Source organism: Macrobrachium rosenbergii, chromosome 37 (genome assembly GCF_040412425.1).
Source record: "Macrobrachium rosenbergii isolate ZJJX-2024 chromosome 37, ASM4041242v1, whole genome shotgun sequence".
NCBI lineage: Eukaryota > Metazoa > Arthropoda > Malacostraca > Decapoda > Palaemonidae > Macrobrachium > Macrobrachium rosenbergii.
The window spans coordinates 32,296,290-32,323,305 of NC_089777.1; the positions used below are offsets into that span (position 1 = coordinate 32,296,290).

General features: G+C 34.9%; 1 long non-coding RNA gene across 1 annotated transcript in view; it reads right to left on the reverse strand.

The window, feature by feature from the left end:
* LOC136825454 (uncharacterized) overlaps positions 1–27,016 on the reverse strand; it is a 604,931-nt gene that overhangs the window by 107,270 nt on the left and 470,645 nt on the right. Inside the window, exon 9 of the long non-coding RNA XR_010849346.1 lies at positions 14,341–14,495. This is a non-coding gene — a long non-coding RNA (uncharacterized lncRNA). The remainder of the gene's footprint in view (positions 1–14,340; positions 14,496–27,016) is intronic.

Below are 27,016 nucleotides of genomic sequence, written 5' to 3' on the forward strand. Positions count from 1 at the left end.
AGTAAAAAATGTGCCGAAGTTTCTTCGGCATAATCGAGTTTTCTGTACATTGTATAATCAAGGCCACCGAAAATAGATCTATCTTTCGGTGGTCTCGGTATAATGCTGTATGAGCCACGGCCCATGAAACTTTAACCACCGCCCGGTGGTGGCCTGGCCTATAACGTTGGCAGACGAACGATTATGGCTAACTTTAATCTTAAATCAAATAAACAAAAGAAACAAGTAAAAAATGCACCGAAGTTTCTTCGGCACAGTCGAGTTTTCTGTACAGCGTACAATCAAGGCCACCGAAAAGATATCTATCTTTCGGTGGCCTCGGTATAATGCTGTATGAGCCACGGCCCATGAAACTTTAACCACTGCCCGTTGGTGGCCTGGCCTATAAAGTTGCCAGACGAACGATTATGGCTAACTTTAACCTTAAATAAAATAAAAACTACAGAGGCTAGAGGGCTGCAATTTGTAATGTTTGACGACTGGAGGGTGGATGATCAACATACCAATTTGCAGCCCACTAGCCTCTGTAGGTTTTAAGATCTGAGGGCGGACATAAAAAATGCGGACAGAAAAAAGTGCGGACGGACAGACAAAGCCGGCACAACAGTTTTCTTTTCAGAAAACTAAAAACTGAATCGAGTGGGTCCTGGCAAAACCATTCTGGCAAAGCATCGATACATATTAAAGCACCCTCCAAAAAAATTAATAAAAAAAAAAACACGGAGCCAAGTGGATCCAGGCATCGAAACCATTAAAGGAAAACTTTATCGAGGTATTATCGGCGAGAAAATGTTTCCAACAGGCCAATTAACAACCAATCCCAGATACAAGAGGCGATTTTTCTTTGCCCGACATGTCTTAAGAGTCTGTACACCGAATGTCCACGAGATTGCGGCGAGAGATGACGAAATCCTGGAAGACTATTGAATGGGACTCCGTAATAAAACTGGCCCGATAAAAATGGAAACTATCTGTTTACAAGTTGCCGCGATTGTGACAAGGCATTAATTGGACCGTGAAGTTCCAGCGGACATGGAAACACTTTGCCTGCAACGACAAAGACCGTAAAAAAGAGATTTAAGGGCGTAAAACCCAAGTCTTGGACGCGTAAAAAAAAGGGTACTGGACGTATCCATTAGGGAACGGACACAGCCGCCCGCGAGATATGTGCCAGGACGCTGCACATATTCAAATTCCCCCGGACCGTATTGTGCACGATGCTTAAACTCTGAATGTGACAGTTCAGAACACAAGGGGAGTTATTTATTATTCTGAACATGTGTCAATTCTGAGCAAGTCAGTAAGGTTTTAAATATGGGAGTTCAAACCAACATAATTTATTGTTTGCGAATGATCATAGACAATTCATGTATTCACCTATACAAGAGCAATCAATCTTCTGAAATGTTCACACAAATGGTTACAAGGTTAAAGGCAACAGCACAATACTATTAAAAATTTTAATTAAATTCAGCATGTAGTATTGGCGTCAATAATAACAATTTTCTCTACAAAATAAACAACGACTAAAAGCGATATTCGTGGCAAATATCGTTTCAACTGAAGCAGCAGCACCGAAAGATCAAGTCAATAAGAAAATAAAATTGGAGTTGCGATCCGTTTTCATATCTTCATCATGGTTATTCATGTCACGATCAGGCCTGGAATTCCTGTTCCGATGATCTCTGCATTACCAGTTAAGAAATGTCTTGTTATTTTTGAAAATACCATTCTATACTTGAACGACTTCGAAAACAGAGGAAAAAATTAAGTTTTCATCCCCTTTGAGTATTGTAATCGCCAAAGTGCATTTTAGGTAATATTATGCATTATTAATTCTATATTAATCCATAGTTTAAAAATTCTTAAGGATACCACCACAAACATTCGAGGTTAAAATTTCTTTTTTTAGGCAATAATAAAATTTTGTTTAATTCTAAATCATCAACCATCTTACAATATCTTTTATTTTTAATCATCAGGTATCTTTAAATACCTTTCCTTTATTCTAAATCATCAGCTATCTAGATCCTACTTCTGAATTTAGGTAACAAAATATGTTTTATCATCTGATTTACCTCCTTTAAATACTGTTTTAAGGACAAAATAGTTTATCTGCAATTAGTGTGATCTTTAAGCAGATCAAGGGTATTAAACCCAACAACTGTCTTAGTGCTAATTTTTTTTTCTGTCTCAATTTTCCTTTATATCCTGATGATGATATTTAGTTGTGCTTAGCCTCGACTCTAATTACCCACGATGAATATCAAAGTCTCATGTGAACACGGATTTATTTTCTTTTGTTTTATCGAAGTTCCATCAAATGATGTTTTTCTAACGGCACTTTCTTCTAATGGTACACCAGCACTTTTGATATTCCGGACGAACCGTACAAGCTGGGTTAAATAAGAAAAGGGAATATTCTCTGGATAAGGACATGGATTCGACAGTCTTGGTTTGATGTAGATCGATAGATCGACATATAGGTAATAAATTTATTATATAAATGACGTCACCGTAACTATGGACAGCGACAACGACAGACAGAAAAAAAATCTGAAATACTTCCTCTCTGACGGTAATAGTTTCAAAGACAGATTGCTAGATAAACTGAATTCTATGGCTGTCTGATGTCAAAACTTCCAACGATAAACATGAATTTCATACATTACCTGACGTCATGACAACCATGGTTATCGATGCCGACAAAAGGAGAGAATGAGAGAAATCATATACACTGATAACCGTCGACCCTTACACAGAAACCTTCAACAGCACCAGGATAATCACATCAACTCGATTGTGTCTCCGAAATCCAAACCAGATCCGGCGACGCCATGGTTACCATCCGGACCTCGACGTTTCGGGGCAGCTTCTCAATAGCGGAGACTTGTCTACCACCAAAAATAATAGCAATAATTGTGCTCTATTGTGACATTAACGAATCGAAGCGTAACTTACACTATTAAAGATGTGAAGGGGAGACAACGCTTTCAATCGCTGTTGCTCTCTTTACAACGTCAGAAGGACCTTGTCTGTACGTGGTGTGAGTATCGCTCTTTATATATAAGGTTGGATGTAAAAAATAACAACACTGATTGTCTTCTCAGTAAATTATCCAACCCCTCTCTCTAATAATCTTCTGTATTTAAGCATATTATACACACACACACATATAAAAAATATATATATATATATATATATATATATATATATATATATATATATATATATATATATATATATATATATTTTTTTTATATTTTTTTTTTTTTATTTGCATACACTATATAAAAAATAATCAGTCATAACGATAACGATTATTTCTGCTATCCCACAACTCTACAATGCCTTCTTGAGAAATGGAATTTTAATATATTGCAGGAAGGCCTACGCCAGTACATATGTACTTCTTTGTACTTTTACATGGCCAAGAGCTGAAATAAGATCTTATTATGATTATGAAATACATCTAAGTGTTTTGTGTCTATCCTTTTACAATTGGAAATTGAATTCTAGGGAAATAATAATAATAATAATAATAATAATAATAATAATAATAATAATAATAATAATAATAACAACAAAAAAGCTCTCTATGTTTAACAATGGTTTTTGAAACGACTTATATTAATACTCATTTTAAAAACCGGCGTTTATTGCAATAAAATGATACCTGATACAGGAGTAGTGAAAATAATCCCGACAAAATGCATAAAATTGTTTATAAGCGTGTGTGAGAAGCTTCACTTACGTAATTTTATAGAAATTAAAGGCTTTTTATGCATAAGCCAGGGAAGAACAAATTTAATATTTTCATATGCATGAGGGTTTAAAAAATAGAAGGAACCTAACCTGAATAAAGAGAGGGAATCGCTTCTAAAGCGAGGGCAAGTTATAGGCGTTCAGAAATGGCCCCTCTTACAGCAGTCCGACGGGTGAAACAAACGAAACTCGAAATCAAGCTAATATTGATAGTCTTCAATAAAAGCCCATAAGTGATCCAGAAGACTATGAAACTAAACGAGTGGTCTCTCTACAAAGCTAATTTTGCGTGCAGAACAATTCAGTTGATAGTTAATTTAGCTGATTTCTTAGGGAAGCTTAGCAGGAATCTTAATCTTCTAAGCCACATTTTTCAGTGACTGAGTTGACTGAATCGATTGATGTATTCTATCAACTGGCGTCGAAGGATGATTAAATTAATCTATAAAGGTAAGTGAGAATAAACAGGTAATATTCCTGAATTGTTACTGAATATTGGAAAATAATATATACCCTTGTTTTTATCAGTACTAACAACGACAACAGCTTAATTTAATTAAGGTGACACATCCTACAGAGTCTTACATTTGGTAGAACATTTGTTAACTTAGGTAATGTATGTTGTACAGACTACATTCGTTAAGCATGACATCATTTTGATCTACGCGTTAACATTCCAAGCACAAGTAAAGTGGGTGTTTGTCATGAACAGACCCAAAATTACGTTTTTCTTTATTCTAGTCGTATTGTCCTTGCTTCCAGGAAGATTCCTTTAGGCAAATAAAAATGTAGTGATAATCCTCAATTTTTGGCGGAAATTTTTGGGTATTTCTAGACCAAAAAGAGACGAGAGTTCAAATGTCAATGTCTACTGTACATAACATTTCTTTGCAGATGAGTCCCGTACAAAAATAGTTTAAGTTAAACGCTGCAAAAGGATCACATAAAAACATGAGTAATTTTCACTGCAATTGGATCCTCTAAAAACATACTAAGTTACATTTTACTGCATATGGATCCCGTACAAAAATAGTTCAAGTTACATTGAACTGCAAAAGAATCGCATAAAAATATGAGTAATTATAATGAAAAATTAATCCTGTAAAAATGCTCCTATATTTTACTGCAAATGAATCCTGTACAACAACAGTCTGTTACATTGCACTGCCAATGGATGTCGTGCAAAAAAAAATAGCTTAAATTATATTGCACTAAAAATGGAACTCATAACAACATGTACTTTTCATTGGAAATGGATCGTGTAAAAAATACTAAGTTACATTTTATTACAAGTTGATCCTGTAAAATATGTTAACCTATATTTTAACTGCAAATGGGTCCCGTACAAAAGTAAGTTCCATTTCACTTCATATGGATCCGTAAAAAAATGGTCTTAGTTACATTTTGTTCCGAATGGATCCTATACAAGAAAAAAATTATACTTCACCTCAAATGGAATATTGTCTATGAATTAATTATGGGATAATGAAATTCAAGGCAGAAGTAACTACTGATCACTGACTTCTTACGTAAATTATCAGAATTCGTAATGGATAGAGCTGACTTTTAGGTAAAGATAAAACTTCGCTAAAAAGTAACGTCGATTAGCTGTGTGTGTAAAGCTAGATTTTCTTTCACTTCAGAAATTCAGAGTGTACATGAAGTTTTCCTACAAAGCCTCATATTGGGTCCAGCTATGGTTGTAGCTTGGCTAATGATGACAATAATAAATCAAACAGTGATGGGAAAGAGAAGGCACTAGTCTTATTAAGCACGATAAATAGGCATTGTCTAAAAGAACAATGAAAGCAGTCTGACAGGTCATTATCAAACGTTTCGGGGGGAAGGGGCTGGTTGAATGAGTGGGGGCGGTCAAGTACAAAATTTCCTCTGCATACGCAGAATGTAAGGATACCAGAGCACTTCTTCGTACAGTTTAAAATGCGGATTTCATTCTGTGTGAAGTTTCCACCTAGTCTGAAATCCGATCAGGCCGATCATTAACAATTGCTCATGTATTTTACTTATTAAAATGTTTCTTGTATCATTATGCTTCTTCTTGCACTGTTGTTGTCTCTTGAATTATTATGTTATTTTTATTACTTTTTAGAGAAAACAAGATGACGCTCGAAAGAAAACAATTCGAAATGCCAGGGGTTCCGGCAAAGAGGATATACATAACCATAAAGCGAGCCCGTCTCGGCGATTGAGGAAGCGTCCGCCATTAATAGAATCATTAAATCCATAGAATGCATTTAGATATAATATAATCCTCGCTCTATTGACGGCCCTTCGGCGAAGACGCAATCCTCGCTCTGCGGAGGACGCCTCTAGCGAAAGACCTCAACCGGGGAGTTTTCGAATGCCTCCGACGGCAAATGGGTGACTAGGAGGGGAAGTCACGTCCCCCTACATCTGGCATCCTTCGCCTATCTTATAACGCTGTGATGAGATAAGGTGACAGTTTCCGCTCCTGGTATTGTAATTAGTGGCCCAAATAACACCACTCCGCACCCCAAGTGGTTAACTGATCCTCATAAACATGTAAACCCGTTTAAGTTAAGCCTTTTTCTTATCGTGGTAGCCAGTGGAATGTATACAACCTTTCTATTCCTTTGAAATAACATGGCTTATCCCTTAGTCCTCCAGTAATAACGAAGGTTCTCAAAGGAGGAAGGATTCGCTGCCTACTATATCGACTGTAAAAATGTAAGGTATTCTAGGATCGCTATCTAGGATAAACAACTTTCATCGTTTGCCGTTTCCAGTGTAACTGGAGTTCCAGGAGAAATAAAACACAATGCGTTGCAGTAATTGAATATTAGGTGACATTCCGTTTCCAGACCGTCACGAAAAATGGCAGCGCAGCCAATTGATTGTCTCCAAAATTCGCAGCAGGGCAGCGGACGGGGGAGGGGGACCGCGCTCCCTAATGACCGAAGAGAAGAAAGTGACAAAAAAAAAAAAACTGGAAATGAGCCTTGTCCCTACTCATTAAGGGGTGGAACATCCTGTTTCGCTTTATTCCTCCGCCATTGTTTACTTGCTGACATTATTACCTGCCTGCCTGCTTTTATCAGCTGAAATGATGACTGTGATGATAGTGATAATGATGATGATGGCCATCTCTCTCTCCCCTCGCCCTCTCCCAACCCCCTGTCCTGCTATCTCAGATCATCAGACAGTGATCAACGGATCCTCTATATAATTATGAACTGTGGAAATAAGAGATAACATCCTGATACATAAAAGTAAGGCCATCAGCGGGAGGAAATGACAGTATGATCATGCCCACAAAACTTCATTTCCCATCCGAGGAAACTTCATTTCTATCCCAGGTATAACGTACACTTCCTCTACTTGGATATTATTCATTTCGCAATCCTCATCCAATGATCAGCTTTCGCTCTGTCATCCATAATACAAGCAAGCAATTGTTTTCAACATTTTTTTTTTTAATAAAGTAAAGGAAATTCAGAATAACTGAGTGCTTACTCACATGAAAATTATTTACACAGCATATTGCTTAGTCTGAGTCAGATCTGCGTTAATGACAGTTCATAATTTCTGAGAATTCATTTGAAAAATTTATTATAAAAGTGCTTGATTTTTGTTAATTTGGATTTTCTGCAAGCAAAATATAAATAAAGAAAGAGCAAATTAAGGATTTTTTTTTTATTTACAAGCATCTGTATTCATACCACCCTTTGGAATTACCTTTTTTCAATCTTCAGTGCGTCTAACTATCGGTTTGGTGATTTCTACTAAATTCCTTTCTTTGTTTATCTTCCAAAATAAAAAGAAAGCAGCAGTTATCCAAATGAGTTTGATGGACAAACGTATGTATGTAAGTTTATTAAAAACATGTGACCTCTCTCTCTCTCTCTCTCTCTCCACTTCCAACCCCTCTTACACCCACAGTTCACAGTCGAGGATTCACAGGTTCGATCCGCTTGGCAAAGTGAGGAAACAGAGGTTGGGTCCATTTTCTTGGGACCCTGTTGGCCTAAGCGATGAGTGGATATACAATTGTTAAGCAACTTTTGTTGGTCACTTCTTGGGGTGGAGAGAGGAAATATGAGTGGAGGATCAGCACTCCCTCAAAAATGTATAAAGTGATATGAATTGAAAATGGAGGTCGTCGACGAGGTAATTCTCACCTTACCGGAGCAAAACCATTCATTAGATTCTCTCTCTCTCTCTCTCTCTCTCTCTCTCTCTCTCTCTCTCTCTCTCTCTCTCATTTACGATTCTTCGTATGAACGTTAACCGAGGGAATACACGGAGCATTCCACATCCAACATCATTCGCCCATCACTATGATAATCGCAACCACTAAGCGACACCATTCCTCAATTGCATATCATCATCTTCCATCTGATAGCGAGTGCCATTTCTGCGTTGCATCTAAAGCATACGAAATCTTGCTCCACGTCATCCTTCCCTCTTTATGATTATTGATAATGCATGTCTTTGCCACTCAAAGCACTTGCAAGCTATTCGCTGCGAGAGCTCCCGGCGTCAATTGTGACATCACCTGAGGTGGGGATGAAGATAACGATGACTTGGGATAATGCTCCCCTTGTGTTTTCCTTACTAACAAGGGAACGATACAATGGTAAAAGGAAATGGGAAGGATTTGCAAGGTAGATAAGTTTTACTTACTTCTGACTGTTGTCGTGATGCTTAGTTTAGTTTCAAAAAAATTTTCCTTGTTTAAGAGATGTTTACTTTCGAGGCATTACTTTCAGAAGAATTTGATTAGCTGATTATAGAGAATGACCTATCGTTACAACATTGATGATCATCGACCTTAATAACAGGCAAAGGAACTCATTTACAGCTTTCGATTAAGCATGAAAAACTGCATCACAAAAGATGCTGAAACGTAGCAAGATGTAAAAAATTTATAAACAAATCTTACACTTAATATCCTCAAAACTCCTAGTGAGGATAAAATTTTGAACATCATATTACTTCCATGAATTAGACAGGAACAGAGGTCTTCTCAGTATTTTACTTATTGAAATCCATTCTGTTAGTCAATAAGGTTATGAATTCTATTAGCTTCCGAATAAGCGTTCAAAAAAATAATTAGGGCGTTCTTCCTGTTTATAAATGAAGGGTACGCTTTTTAGATAGTAGAAAAGCCATGGTAAGCTTACCAACAAACGTTCACAAACACACACCCCCCCATAACAAAAATGTACTTGGCTCTTCATCACCTGTTTGTCTTTAATAACAATCACGGGCAGTGTTGGAAGATGTATTTCTAGCTGCAAAACAAAAATAGCTGAGAGAGAGAGAGAGAGAGAGAGAGAGAGAGAGAGAGAGAGAGAGAGAGAGAGAGAGAGATTTAGCTGAGGACTATCAAATATACAGAAACAAGAGCAAAAGTGAAAAATATATAGCATCCAAATCCCACATGGTGCAAAAAACTTACTGGTAATAAATTTGGCTGGTATATGCCACCGCACCTAACTTTCAAACTCAGTTAAACTATAATTTGAATTACACAAAATGATACATCAGAAGAATGAGAGATTAAAAAAAAAATCAACGGATACTAGATAATGATATTTTTTCACGTCCCTCTTTTTGTATAGGCAATCTAACTGAGCACGGAGGCCACAAGATGAGCAGAGATAACGCACTTCCTCTCAGTCAATTAATGAAATGGGCTAAGTGCTAGAAATGAGGTTAATGTAGACTTTGAATGGCGCGGAATGTGATATTGCCGAAAGGTGAAATAGAAAAATGCCAAAAATGACTGAATTTGCGAAGGAAGAAGCCGTCATTAGCGTTGCTATCAGTGGCCACGTTTTTATTACTTATTTGGTTACTTTATAGTAGACAGCCACGTTAAAGTTGCGCATGCATACATACACACACACACATACTCATAACAGATAAGACAGAATACTTCTAACGTGGACGAATGATAATATATGGATACAGTATAATGCCATTAAATGCACTGTTAAAACAGAACTAAGGGCAAAACAGAAAAGAGAGAGAGAGAGAGAGAGAGAGAGAGAGAGAGAGAGAGAGAGAGAGAGAGAGAGAGAGAGAGAGAGAGAGAGAGTCCCATAGTGGTCCCGTAGCGGTCTCCAGAGCCTTTTAAGTTTTGTTTAATAAATATCAGCCACCAAATTATACACCAGATCTTGTTATAATATCGAATTACACAGCTAAAAGACACACATATATATAAATATATATACATACATATATATACATATATATATACAGAGAGAGAGAGAGAGAGAGAGAGAGAGAGAGAGAGAGAGAGAGAGAGAGAGAGAGAGAGAGAGAGTTCCATTTGGCAGAGGCTCAGAATCCTTGGTAATTAAATTCCCCTCATTTTTCCAGAAGTCAGTGATCCAAGAAGAAGCCTTAATGCGTTTTTCCTGTTCCAGCCGGTTCGCTCACAAGCCCCGTAACACGGCTCTGGATTATCCTGGACTCGTGTTTTGGAACCCATATGCTGGAAGGACTATCCTCTCGGGGAACTATGGAAACGCTCAAAGGCAATGTCAAATGGAAAAGGGGGGAAAAAAGGGCGAATAACTAGACACATGAAAAATCAGATGTGATTGAACAACCTGCAGTTCTTACTGGGAAAAGGTTATCTCTCTCTCTCTGTCTCTAAAACATATATACATACATATATATATATATATATATATATATATATGTATATATTCATGTGTATATATACATATATATATATATATATATATATATATATATAATGTACACACATATATACAGTATATATATATATATATATATATATATATATATATATATATATATATATATATATATATATATATATATATATATACCTTTCACGTCACCCAAATATATGACATTTTATTGAACGAATATTCTGGTAAGTTTTGATTTATAAAGTAAGTTTCTACCTTCAAATATTATCAAAATATAAGTATATATATATATATATATATATATATATATATATATATATATATATATATATATATATATATATATGTACATATATATAGGGCATGTGTCTGTCTTTATGGAATAAAAGGCCACCACTGCTCACCTTACAGCCTGGCTCTTGTTATCTATTCTTTTTAGACCTCTTTACAATGACGGTCTTGCAACGTACGGCGGCACACATACAAAAAATAAAAACCAAAAAAGATAAGAAAAAGTGTAAGGGCAAAATCCCTTCGGCGTACACAGGGCAAAAGAGCCATAAAATCAGGAGCCACTTTGCAGAAATGCAGGAGCAGCGCCATCCATCCTTTTTACCCTAAACGCCCTTCACAACACAATAATGTCCTGCACTCCCAAAGCCACTCCTCGAGTGACAGTTTACGACCAATCGATGCTGACCAACGCACCACGACACTCTAACAACCATTACACCCAAACTACCATAAAATAATTCCTAACATACGTTGAAGTTGGCCGTAATCGCTGCAAGCCATTAATACTCTCCCAGGTCTGAGAGCCTATGTTGACTACATTCTAAAGCTGGGGAAAGGCGTGTATTACATTTCTCGTTGTTTCTTTATACTTTCCCAGCCGCAGCCAGATATATTCCTTACGCGTTGTCCAACCCTTGAAAAATCCCTCTGAAAAGTTATACATACAAGCAACAAGGTTTAAAAGCTATTTATGAGCGGCAGCCGCTTTTACATCTTGGAAAATCCTTCGCCGCTTTTCCAGGAATAAGAAATCGTAAGACGAAACCTGGAACGTTTCAGTCAAAATAGAGCAACTCCAATACCAAGAAAAATGTTACACCGAACGCAAACAGACCAACGAAGTCTTCAACCCATTCCAATTAACGAGGTTCCAGCCCTTCCAGACGTGCAAGTCCTGGATTTCCAGGCTGGCGGACACGGGGTGGCCAATGGCCGTGTCGGACATATTGAGTGGGTCCCAGGAACACGGGAATAGAGGCTGGAACAGGAGGAAACACTATTCAACATTTAGCAGCGACGAGCTAAATCGGTGCTGGAACCTCCTGGAAATCTTGTCCAGGTAAATTGATGGTGTTGGTTATACAGAGGATGAGAACCTGGAGAGTCATTGCGGTTTCTGGCTTATAAAGGAACTGACACTCGGTGGCATCCTTAAGCAGATTCTTCATCTTATTCCATTTCTGTTCCTTTCCATCGTTTTCCCCGGATGGAAATAGTTGAGCATTTATTGTTCCAGCTTTCGATTCCACGCAAAAAGCCGTTGGCGATATTTAGCACCCTTTCCGATTTCTTGCAGTTTATTCTTTCTTTTTTCCGTTTTATTCTCTATGACAGGGAAAGTTTTGCCATTACTTCACGTATATTTTTGCTCGCATTTTTTCTGCGTTTTATATCAATTGTATATTTCTAGCATTTACTTTCACTTCTGTTAAATAAATCTTTACCGTGTCATTTTTCACAGATCTGACTGAAATTCATGCACAGGCAAAAGAGTGGTTTTTCTATTTTTCGTTTTTATTTGCAAAATTCAATTGTCATCATCACTGTTACCATGAACAGTACAGTGGACTTCGCAGTTTTAATATAAACGCCAAGTAAGAATAAAATCGTTTAAAACAGTGAAGTATGTTCATACTATCTCAGGTCCGTTCGCTACACACAAGGAAACAAGGTTTGATAAAATATGGCATGTACCAGCCTTTATTTGTGATCATTTCATTTCTAATTATTTGCTTTTTCTTCTTATTCTATTGCAAGTTTATTTCCTGGTATAATAAATCATAACCAATGAAAAAAATTAAATACAAATGATCCTGGATCACCTTTTATGTAGAAATAATTTTCTTAATTTTTTTTTCATTGAAGTTTATCTTTTGGTTTATTAAATCATAATCCTATATCATCCCATCTCAAGAGATTTACTTAATTTTCCTCTTTCATCTTATCGACTCATGTCATTACTATCATTCTCTCTCTCTCTCTCTCTCTCTCTCCTCACCCTCTCTCTCTCTCTCTCTCCCCCCAAACGCTCTCTCTCTCTCTCTGACGGTAATCTCGTCTAAAGTGTGTGATGATCTCACAGGAATCACTTTATCACCCCGGTCCTTCCTTTCTCAGCAGGAGTGTAGTGTCCCCAACCGAGCCCGTGTCTCTCTGTTCGTCAGTTCACGTCTCTCCCCCCTTGACGGTAATCGACAAGTCGTTCTTCGAGACGCTGAGAAGTGTGTGTGATTTCTATTGATATGATGGTATACAATTTCCATAACTGCTGGGAACAGGAATCAGTCGGGGATGTTGGAATGTGGGAATCTGGTAAAGCAGCAACACCGGTGTCACTGGCTCCGTGGTTCACAGCAGGAGATGTAAACAAAGTGTCCCAAAACAATGAAATGAGCTAAAGATACGTGTGTATGCTGTTCGTCAGTTCAGCGGCGTCTGCCATAATCTCAGAGCTTTGCCGAAGGAGGAACGTCTCTGGGAATTCTAGTTCTTCCTTCGGTCTCAGACGCTGAGAAGATACAACCTTTTTTTTTTTATTTCTATTGATATGATGGTATACAATTTCGTCATAACTGCTGTTTTGTCTCACAGATGGTCATCGAAGACTATTCTATATCGTGGTCATTGTAATTGCCTTTTGAGAAATATCGGCAGCTCAATAAAATTAAAACAAAAACTTGAAGTTTTATATATATAACCAGCATATATATATATATATATATATATATATATATATATATATATATATATATATATATATATATATATATATGTGTGTGTGTGTGTGTGTGTGTGTGTGTGTGTGTGTGTGTGTGTCTGTGTGTGTGTATTTTGGTTAGATTATTAATAATACTCGAAACATATTTAAGCGGAACAATCATAGTGCTTACACAGATCTTATTAGCAACATGGCATAAAAAAAAATAATGATGCTGAAAATGCATATTTGTCACATAAAAACAGTGTCAATGAAGGGCCTTAAAAACAACGACAGTAATAATAATAACAACACTGACTCACAAGAACATCAACAATGACGTTTCCGAATTCATTGCAAATGTTCAGATAACTTCGAAATTTAAGTCTAAATATCAAAAGCAAGATTAATTATAAGTAATATTGCAGCAATAATTTACGTCAATAACTGATTAAAAATTATAAACTGACATAGTGTGGGATTCCAAGTAATTTATTAGAAAGTAAAAAAATTCTTATCTGCGAATATATTGTGAGGCTTTATGACATTGCCCTAAATACAAGACTCCTTTTACGTAACCAAGTGGTAATATTTTTCTTGCATATACTTACAGGTGTATACTGTATAAGTGTTGACACTCCAAGATTCATGAAAAGATAAACTACAGTTTCAAAAGAACAAGCGTTGGTACACTGAGCAAAAGGACATTAACGAACCATACAAGAATGGAGGAAGCTAAAAATATTAGACATGAAAAACGAAAAGAGACTGTCAACACAAGACAGTAATGAACTAGATTTTGTCATGTCTTACCCGTCACATAACGTCAACCGTATTCTCAGCAATGGCAGAGATATAAGAACGGCTTTTTAAAAATAAAATATTTCAAAAAGGAACAAGAACACTTACCTCTTGTACAACTGTGCTTAAATGTAGAATCTATGGAGAAGAATGTAGTTCTTCAACATCCGAAAGAATTGTTATTATTTGCCGAGCTGGAGACAGACAATGGCCAAGAAAGTATTGCCACTTTGCAACTTGAAAGTAGTCATTTTCAGTCGGACCTTTCAAAGAAAAAACAAAAAGAGTATCTGTAATTTGTGAAATGCACAGGTAAACAAAGAAACATCAGCTGCATCGAATATTCATTCATCTCGTCCTCCTGAAGTCTTCAAGATTCTCTAAAGCATTTGCTGAAGCCCTGACAGGAATTGCTTAGCCTTCTACGAACTGTAAATCAAAAAGATACAATCTGCACAAACTTCAGAGTGAATCACTAAAGGTTGAGGTGTTGGCATGTGGCTGTATACTATTGCATAGCTAATTTGATACGTTGACGCTCAAGGTGTGGAGTCGCTTTTTGTCAGAGTTGATCATCTAATCTTATATTCATATTTCTGTATCGGGTACCTGATATCAGCCCTAAGAAAATGAAGATGAATTAATGGTAGCGCCATTGATAAAGCGTGGGTGTATAGTATTTCAGTTCAACGATCCTTGTCGGGTATTAAAAATAACTTTTATTTTCTTTGGTAGAGAGACAGTTTTTGATAAAATAATGTTAACATTAACAATGACTCAAGATGCAACTACTTGCCAAGTCATGTTATATTATGAAGTTTAACGCCATGAATGGTATAAAAAAAAAAAAACAGAAAACTATCAAAAGACTGAGAAGACGTCCATCAGGTATTTACTTCAGATGGGTTACAAAAGCATAAGTTAGCTAGGAAACCTCTCCTTGAGTATAGCTTGAAATTTGCATTATATCATGCAGCAATATTTAAAATCAACTACACGTAATGCGATACATTCCTTTAACAACCTCTCGGTATCCTAATGACTTATAATTAAGAGACTGAGGAGGGCAGCTGCTAAAATCTAGTTTATGTACATTACTAATATTTTATTTTTTATCATGCACTCAGACTAAGCAGACCTCTATTCCAGTGCTGAAGGATCACGTAAAGTTAGCAAGTCAATAATGTAACTATCATTTGTTTTTCGACCAGTCTCTCATTCTTAATCTATTTTTGGTCTTCCCTGTATCATAATAAAAACTAGTTATGCATAGGAAGTGAGGAAGGCTTATGTGAGAAGAGTCATGGAAAGATTAGGTGGAGGCAAGGACAAATTATTCTCACTTATTCTCACTCTTTTTTCCTAAAGGGATGAGAAACGAGAATGACTTACTATCAAGGTGAGACGGAAGATAAATCTTCAGCCAAAAGAAGTAAAGCCCGTTTTTTCATATAACCTAAAAAGAATATTACTTCAATGAAAAGATAATTGTGAATGAAAATGAAAAGATAAATGTAGTTTTAGAATCTTCATTTAAGGTTAAAAGTGTTATAGCACGTCTTCGGCTTCAGTCGGTTCTGAAAAGATACCTGACGTCACTGACAGCTCCCCCTTACATGGCTTGATAAGCAAATAAAGGAAAACAAACTCCATACTCTACTATTATACTATACATTTTAATTTATTTCTGTGAATATTACGATTTATCTTCAGTAGGCTTAAAATTGCGCCACAAGTAACATAAGGCATGTGTGTGTATGTCTGTGTGTTTGTGTGTGTGTGTGTATGAGAGAGAGAGAGAGAGAGAGAGAGAAAGAGAGAGAGAGAAGACATTAAGGGTTATGAAGAGTTACGGATGTTTAGTATGAACAGGTAAGTTAAAGCAGCCTACGACCTAATTTTTTGAAGCAGTAATAATTGGCGTATATTTTTATAAACCGAACCACATAAATGATAATACTGATGTGTAATATCTTCAACTGGCTTGAATTTACATCATCAGAAATGAACGTTAGCAGAGCAAGAAACAGGAGGTTATTGGTATATGCTGTGAGATTTGTTTGTTGTGCAATTATTTTAAGATATGTTAGGCAGGTTCGTTATACATTATCACTTTAATAGAACCTTACACTTAGTCAACCTTTCTAAACATACCTATCAGTTTCAGTAGAAAATACGAAATGGTATGACCATAACTTAAGCAAGTGTTTTACTCTGTTCTCCAGTGCCATCGATGACCGTAAATGATAACCCCTGGCTTTAAGAGTTTTTTTCTTGTTTTTTTTTTTTTTTGCGGGGACAGACACAAACGGTAATTTGTGCTAGATAATACCGGTGCTGCGAGACATCTCAATAGAGGTATACCAATCTACTAATGACTCATAGGCAAATTGGTCACATACACAAGCCACGATATGACTGGTCTTTTTAAACCGTACCTTGCTCAGAGGCAATCATGAGTTTACTTCTATTTTCAGTGACCTATGCTACTCTAACTTGAATGAAGACACAATCGTATTCTCCATATATTTAATATTTCTGTGTCTCGAATAATAGGACCAACCATTATAAGAAGAAAGTGTAGCTACACTCAACGTTGTCTAAACGTAACGTGATCTGCTATTGTTTTTCAAATAGTGACATATCCAGTGACGTCAGTGACATCATCCAGTCACGTGATCAACTAGGTCTTTTTGCTCGGTTATGTGGAGATAATGAACAATTGAAGGGTGGTGAAAAGCGTGCATAGCTCGAACGTTTACTGAGAAACAAAAAAGGTAGATCAAAGAGCGCCGTACAGATGGAGTCGAAAGAAGAGGACTGGCTCATGCAAGGTAGAGCTGAAAGATGTGCGTGTTTATGCAACTTCTCTGCTCAGAGGGTTCAACCTTAACCCAACAAATAAAGGATAAATTTGGCTGTGACTTGGGTTTTATTAATGTTCTTTTAATTTTTTAAGCCACCTCTCAGCAGTTAGGAATAACACGGTGATCATCACAAATTAGAAAAGACCGTTAAGAATTTTTTCTTTTTTATGCATTCCAGTCTATATTATGGATACAGATCGTTATCGAATAATATCAAGATGTATTATAATTAAGGATAAAAGATACGCCTTCGATAACCGTAGGCATTTAATTCACTAACATAAATCCTTGATAAACATTTGTGACACGATTTCCTAAACATTTTCCATATGTATATGAAATAAATGCAAGACTGACTGGTAATCTCAAAAGTTGTCCTAGAAAACTATATTCTTTGCTCTATAAAATAAGCTTTCATTTCTATTTAAAACATGTTGTTCAAAACGTAATTTCAAGGAAGATAAATCGTAGCAGGTGGCTGAATAATAAGATACTTAGCCTTGGCTGTTAATATTTATTAATTTACTTATTTATTTATCTGTAATTTATAACCCTTCATATTCATTTTGTTGTATACGAAACTAGGACTAAATTCAGAAAAAATAATCACAATAATGAACTAAACATATTTAGCGAATAAAAAAACAACGAAAATAGAAAGTCAGAGACCTGTAGTGTTTTTCACGAATTGATTCAAACCATCTTGTTTCCTCTTCTTTGTTAATGAGATCAAATCAGCTTTACGTCGCAGAACTGTCATGAATGTTAAATTGGTAGAATATCCTCAATCGCAGAGCAATACGCAGAGGCGAAGTCTCTCTCTCTCTCTCTCTCTCTCTCTCTCTCTCTCTCTCTCTCTCTCTCAAACACACACATACACACATCATTCACACTCTTTTACACACACCAAACACCTGTTACAACTCAGAAACTTTTGATCGCAAAAGCCTGCCTCCTGTTACCTCAAATTACCCATCGCTAAAATTGGTCCAAAATTACAGGCCAAGACCTCGTTCGGCAATTACGAACCAATTTACTTTTGCACATTGAAAGGCTCCTTTTTATAGCTCAAAACTGCATTACCATAAATGCTATCAAAATTTACTCAAAACATTTTCCCATCCTGACATTAAAACCTAATCACAGTAATTGCAAATTGCAAATAATATCTATATACTGAATAAAAGGGAAAACTGGATAACGGTATGAGACAATATAGGGAAGAAAGAGAAGATTTTGACCATGAAAGCTTGAATAATCTCGTTGCGTAATCATTACAAGTGCTTATGTACGCGTGGGACACCTGTGCTATCCTGTTACCTTGGGTAAAATCATTCTGTCATTCTAACAGCATCAAAGGTCCACCCTGCATCTAAATTTTAAATGCTTTAGGTGTTACCTTAACAGAGAAGCAGATTCATATGTTACCAGTAAACACAGGAAAATGTTAATTTCAAAGATCTATATATATATTTATATTTATATATATTTATATATTATATATATATATATATATATATATATATATATATAATATATATATATATATATATATATATATATATATATATATATATATATATATATACATACTGTATATACTGTATATCACAAAATCCACGTAAGAAGGTGAGTGAAAACCAGGACTTTGAACAAGTACTTTCGTAGTTTGTTCTGCATTTCCAAGTTCACACTGAATACAAAAGAAGTTGACACAGCTTTATATAAAAAAACAGAAGGGGGCGGGATTTCAGTTTTTAATCTGGGCAGCATGTTCTTTAAACAAAAAAGACAGGGACAAAGGATCAAAGGATAATCCAAGTAGTGACTGAACACTCGACAGTACCTTCCAACGACTTCCTGCTGACGTTCAAATCCAATAATGTGGTTTTGAACGTCAACTGGAAGTCGTTAGAGGGTACTGTCGAGTGTTCGAGTCACTTAGGTACCAATCCATTTATCATTCATAATAATTCACCTTCGGTGATATTCTCGAAGTAGCGCGAATTGGATATTAAACAACTTTTGTAGATTATTGTTAGTATGTATATATGTATATATATATATATATATATATATATATATATATATATATATATATATATATATATATATATATATATATACATATATATATATATATATACAGTATATATAATATTGCAAATATCAGAATATTCAAGATGTAAAAGAATACTTCTGAGTGCTTTCGTGCATTTACTACATGGTCATCTATATATGTATGTATGTATGTATGTATGTATGTATGTATGTATGTATGTAGACTGTCTTGTTCTCTTTTACCAGGTGCATGAGAATTTTCGATATCATATCAATTTCTCATCTTCCTCACTCTTCCTGGGATAACTGATCACACTAAGCCTAAATCAATGTGCGTCATGAAGAAGCTTTCGCCATCTATGGCAGGACTCGAACCAACATAGCTGAGCTTGGAAAGGGGAATGTAAGTCTAGTTCAGCTTATGCGTATATATTAGTCGAATTCAGATACGTTTTACCACATCATATTAGATCCATCTCGGTCACAATATCATAGTTGTTCAGAGTAAAGTCGCCATAGCTCACAAAACCAGGAAGAACGTTTACTACAACCTTACTCTAGCGTAACTTTCGCTGGTTTGAATCTCACTTGGAAAGGTAGGAAGGTGGTTGTGTTTTTACATAGGATTTCCCCTTCGGCTTCAATTTTCTGAAGCCAACTTATCCAAAAGTATAAGGCAATCGAGAAAGCAAGAGATCTCTGTTGCTTAACATAAGAGGTACACGTATCGCATGAAAGTAATAAGCAGATTTTACATAAAAATCCTGATAATAATACTTTTCTAAAATATAATCAATTTCACAAGCCATCAATGAAAGGAAGCGAGGTACCTCCTGGCTTATAGAACATAATAAAAAGCATTTGCGCTTACCTAGCTAAATAATAGTTTCGATGATTATTTCCATTGCAAACCAGATAACACTCCTGGATAATACCATGGTTTCTGAAGACCGAATCAACACTACTTTCTACCATCTGATAGAACGGCGATGTTCTCGAGCTAGCTTCAGAATGGAAGAACTACAGAAAATTTTAAGTAATAATAAATACGTATTTGTTCTATAAATATCTAAATTACCCACGACCAAATTATATAGAAAGCTATACCCTCTAGCTTACTAACAAAAAGGAGCCTACAGGATGAACCCAATAGAAGGCTTTCCAAAAATGAAAACAGTCGACTGAAGATAAGTTTTTGATAATGCGAAAATAGTTTATGTCAATATGGATGAAAATGTGATTTCGCGAAAAGATCTACGCAAAGAAAAACCTTCGAGAACTTTATTCTGCATATCATCACCGGCGAGAGAGAGAGAGAGAGAGAGAGAGAGAGAGAGAGAGAGAGAGAGAGAGAGAGAGAGAGAGAGAGAGAGAGCTATTACACACTTTATTATCCATGCTTTTAGTATTCTGTTTCTGTCAGGCAACAATGAAACATCAAATGAATTGCCACCACAATATTTGCTAATCTACATTTTCACGATTTCTCAGACCCACTCATCATTAATGTAAAAATTCATCTCTGAAAAAGGTTTGCAGTCTGAAATCAGTTGCAGTGATTAAATTGTAAATCATTCATTACCACGCATTACAAACTCGTGTACCTTCGCGAAGAATTAAAGAATGAAAATGATTTCATCTTCGTAAAACTGGAAATATCAAGCAGGAGGCCCGAGCGAAATTTAGATCTTTTTAATTATTTTCTTCTTGCGAGCGACCGACCCTAATTCTCAGTAAGAAAAGAGAGGTCTTTTACCTTCCTCGGCGACATAATAATTTAAGCGCCTAGATGTGTTTGGAATGTAGCCGGCAAATACAGGTAAATAATTACGCCCAGCTTAAGTCTTTTGCAGGTGACCTGAATGTTTCAGTAGCCGTTCATCGCGCAGTTTTCCTTCCCGGAGATATCAGGAAAAATTGTGATAAACATCGTGGGAGACCTTTTTTTTTTTTTTTTTTTTTTGCTGAATAGAGTTGCTCCCAGTATTCAGAGTAAACTTGCTTCTGCTGGTGAGCATGAAAAGCTGCTTTCAAATGACTATTTACATTTTGATGATAAATCAAACTAGACAGATTTTTATTAATTTTTTTATATATCACTCCGGAGTGTGTTCTTGAAAATATTTTCTCTTATTATGATTTCTCTTTTGGCAGATTTAGTGAGTATGCAAAGCTGCTCTCACATTACAATTTACATTTTTCACGATAAATTATACCAAAGGGTGCATGTGTGTGAAAAGCTTCATCTTGGATAAACCCGTGATATAAAAAATGCAGTCTTTCATGAATTTGGAGGCAGAATTCAACCTCACTTAACAGGATTCATTGTGAATAAATGAAATGTGCGTGCATGCTCGACCAGATGAACAAGAGATATATTTTGCAAAAGAAACTTGAAGCATATACAATGAAGGATGAACTTTATTAACGTATATTTTGTGAGGTATTTGTCAGTCGAGGTTAAAACCTAATAAAGCATTGGATGAATTTTCATTGCACAAACTACATTATTAAACAAATAATTCCATTTGGAATATTTCAAGTATAATTAAGTTTTTTAGTCTCTTTCGATTCAATTAAATCGAGAGGCGTTTTTCTATTTACATTTAGGTACATTTATACATATTTGCCCTTAAATAAATAAAAAGGATTGTATTTTAACGAAGATGGTATAGAAACTATGCAAATTTTTCTGGAACGCAAAAAATGTTTTAGAGCTTTTAGCAGATTAATAAATTATTCCAACATTTAATTGTTCGAATGCTGTTTTCCTCTGCACGTAAAAGTACATGACGTTTAATCACTTTTAGATGATCTTAGATGAAATACTACAATTAAACAGGTATTGTACAAAGTAGCATGCAAGATATATCAAATTTATTGTCATATCACCCTTACTGCAGAAAAATATTGAGAGAAATATTTAGTAATAAAATTGCTTTGTAAGTACACTATATATATATATATATATATATATATATATATATATATATATATATATATATATATATATATATATATATATATATTATATATATATATGAAGATAAAATTCTCGAAGGAAAGGAAACACTGGAGTGCTGCGAGGCCTTTCGACTGCCTGTCGTCCTTTACTTAGCAGATCTGCAAAGTAAAGGACGACATACAGTCGAAAGTCCTCGCAGCACTCCAGTGTTTCCCTTTCCTTCGTGGATTTTATCTTTATTCATGTATTCATCACGTTCCATATTTTCGTGATTCAGTTATACATATATGTGTATATATACATACATACATATATATATATATATATACACATACATACACAAGGGTGTATTATCAAACTAGTTTTCTGTAATGATTTAAATGATTTTTTCAACGCAATAGGAAAGCTCTCATGAGAACTATACGGTGAATTCACTAAATATTTTGAAATAAATCAAATTTTTACTAATGACTCCTAAATTCTACACCTTGTTACCACATATACCGTTTGCATTTAGCATTTTGTTAATAAATTTACATATTAAATACAAAATCATTTTAGTACAGATTGTACCAAAATTCATCATATTTTTAATACATATGCCAACTGAATCAAACATCTTGATACATATCATATCAAAATCCAGCATCTTTTATATATATATATATATATATATATATATATATATATATATATATATATATATATATATATATATATATATATATATATATATATATATATATATATATATATATATATATATATATATATATATATATATACATGCATTAGACCAAAATTCAGTAGTTTAAAAACATTTAAATTCAGCATCTTGTCCATAAAAATTGCATCTAAATTCAGCATGTTTTTAATAAATTGCCATTTCAGTTTAGCATCTCTTTGATAAATATTAAACCAAAATTCAGCATTTTATAAAAAGATCCTGTTACTACAAATAGCATCTAAATTCAGCATATTTTTAATACATTTACCCTTTAAATTCATCACTTTTTTAAATACATATATCATTTGGATTCGGAATCTTTTCTAGTACACATAACACCTCAACTGCAACAAGACGCAAGCCTCCGCCAGCAGGGCCCCTGGCCTACGGGTACGGGGGGAAGCCCCACTCCTCCATTCGGAGGACACCCCTTCACATGCACGCGCGGCTCGGCCGCCTCACACGTCGGCACAGGCCTTTCTTATCCTCCCCTCACTTTTCCCCGCCAAATTACCCCTAAACAAAGCAGGGTAAGTGATATCTTCATTTAGCAACCTCTTTTGCATTTTAAATGGACTTTTTCTGTAATTATCGCATAAAAATCGGGAGCGGAGTGCCTTGAGTAGGTGTCGGATTGAAAAAAGTGTTTTGAGAACGGCGGCCGTGTTGAATTTTCATCAGGAGGCGGCTGAGACGAGAGAGAGAGAGAGAGAGAGAGAGAGAGAGAGAGAGACTTTCATCAAGAACAATATTCTTTTCCTTGCTTTAGAACTTTGAGTTACTGTTTAATTTTCTTGCTCACTTGTGTGGGTTGTGCCCTTTCATCTTGACAGAAATATTCATTATCTACTAAATATCTAATTACTGCAGTAAAGTCTATTTTCACAAACAATCATTTTTATACACACACACACACACCTTCAAACACACACCGACACACACGTTTACATATAATGTGTGTGTCTACATATATATATATATATATATATATATATATATATATATATATATATATATATATATATATATATATATATATATATATATATATATATTCTCAAAAATTCACATTGGCATCATAGCTATATATATATACTTATATATAAGCTATCTGAATAAGAAATCAAATATATATATATGATATATATATAGTAAGACTAAGGTTGTTAGTCCATACATGGACATTCTCAAAAATTTTACTTCTCATCTGGACTTTGTTTTAATATGCATCCAAAGCTTCTCAGTTTGCTCACAATTTCTAGATATACTTATCACTATAAGCTAGAGTCTGAATAAGAAATCAAATCTATTGGAGATGCTTTTTATTCTGAGGTATAATATAATTTATAACCTATATATACATTAGTAAGACTAAGGTTGTTAGTCCACATGCTTCAAGTGGACTGAGTTCCAGTGCCAAACTGAAGGAATAGGTTTCTTCATTTACTTCTCATCTAATAATACTATTTCATACGATGAAAGTGGCCATTTAATGTAGGTCCCGTTGCATACATAACACAAATGGTTCCATGTAAATATATATCTATGTATATGTATGATAGGAGAGCTGTTAATCAGCTATATATATATATATATACATATATATATATATATATATATATATATATATATATATATATATATATATATATATAAAATTTCATCGACTCTAATGTCTTGCAGCGAAAAGGGTTTCCGTGAAATTCCACCAACCATATCTACCCTGTGTTTTAACTTCCGCAAATCTCCACTCATCCCCAATTCTTGTCTCATAGTCCTCATTCATTTAGTTCTGGGTCCTCTAACTTCCGGTACCCACAGAAGCCTAGTTAACACAATCACCTACTATTTTCCCAGGGACTGTGCGAAGGATAATCCAAGCCATCGGCATCTCCCTCAATATCTCATCTCCATAAGCAGCTTCGGTAATTTTTCCTAATGATATTAAATCAAACTCTATCCTGACGTCTGACTCAATTTGATTTTCAAATCTTACTCAGACTGCCTATTGTTCGCCTTTTTCCTGATAATAGCTAAATGTCATACATACATATATATATATATATATATATATATATATATATATATATATATATATATATATATATATATATATATATATATATATATATATATATATATATATATATATGGCATTTACCGATCTGCGCTTACCTTAATATTAATCATGAACCAAGACACATCGCAAGAAGCCACATCCTCAAATTAATCATGTACAAGACTCCGTGAACATTTCCTTCCTTTCCATCGTTATTAAATAAGTAATGCCTTAAGTAACCTCTAGAATAGACACGAACAAGACTCCATTTATTTCCATGAAATAGCTTCAACGCTTGGAATAAGAATGAAATGAGCTTTAATGTTAACCCTTTTGTTCCGATTTTTTTTTATTTCGGCGCAGAACCCCTTCCTCTCTCTCTCTCTCTCTCTCTCTCTCTCTCTCTCTCTCTCTCTCTCTCTCTCTCTCTCCTTTCTCGCACCTTTGCCAGCCATTGTTATCGACGTCTTTCTTTTGCAATGGATTCGTGTTCATGCCATTCACTTCCCCCTTATTATTCTATTGTTCGGTCGTTTTGTTATTCTTGTCTCACGATGTTTTTCTCTTTTGTATTAATTACATATCCATTTACCTTTATTCGTTTTTACGGGTACTCCCCATTTGGGTCTTTTTTTTTTTCTAAACCATTCTACTCCATTTGGCTGTCGTGTTATTATTCCATTTTTCTTTTTCATTGACAATTCGTACACATGGCATTAATTCTGGGGAAAGCAGCGTATTATATATAATTCTCTAAAGACAGCTGCTTAAAAGATTCTATTCATTAACGCTTTTTTGTTCCTTTTATCGTTTCTTAATATTTTTGCTTCTTACATCTGTGAAGTAATTCTGTAAATAGGAAAGGATACAGCTTTACCTTTTTTATATATATTTCTCTTCTTGTGTTGATTTTTATCTTTAAATTTTTTGCCGTTTCCATTTTAACAATGCTCCTTAGATTTACCATTTAGATTTTCCATGTACTGAGCAAAAAACTCTTATAAAATTATCTTATCAGGAGGGTCAATCTACTTATTATGAGGCAAAAGTCATCAGCAACATAATTCTCCTAGCGATCAGTTCTACAGCTTTTTCAATGTGATATAATTGACCAACCGGCTAAAAGTACTTACTGGAATGGTCCTTCATTGTGTCTTATTAATTATAAATCTAATTACAGTAATAAAATAAAAGGTGAATATTATGGAAATCAAGTTATTTCCGTGAATTCCAAGGATTACCAACACAACTTTGATAATAACAGATCACCCTTAAGAATCCAAAGAAATTTTTCGCATAAATCTTTATTATAGCTTTATTCTTTGCAACTGAGAAAATTTTAATTTGATATCTTACGTATGTTTAGGTGTGCCAGTTTCTCGCGGTAAATACTGGTGACAAAGCATGAAGTTGTTATTTTGGGGGATAAGATGTGACTATCTGTAGTGAAGAAAAAATCAGCATACTAAATCACGTTTGTTTAAATAAATCGACGGCTGAACGTGAGCTACCTGCTTGAGGGTTTTCTGTTGGACGGTTTCCACCGATTTTAGTAGTGAACTGGCTTCTCATTATAATGAAAAAATAATAATATTCTTTATATCGACTCTTGGTCATGTGAAAATACAGAATGCTGATACAACTGAGATAGAATAAAATGCAATTATAAAACTGAAACTGAATAGCTGCATTCATAATATTACTAATGGTATCAATACAGTATAAAATCAATTACATTGTTGGTTGTATACATAAAATAGTAACAGGGGATTTAGCACATGTTGTTGAATAATGTTTTTATTAAAACAGTGACAAAGAAGGTAAAGAACACAATAACATATAACTCGTTTCTGATTTTTGTAACCCTCAGTTCAACGAGAACTGGCAGAGAATTCGGCTGGTTTTAGTGTAGTCTTTGTCCCCTAATAAGTCTTATAGGATGGAGTTAGTTGAGCGGCTGATTTTTCACCTAAATTCATATTCCATAAGCATATGCTCACAAAAATTGACATGCATTAAAAGCATCATTTGTATTAAAATGACAATATCTCCCAAATTAAAATAAAACGGATAAGTAAAACCAGATAAGTTAGAGCAACAACCTA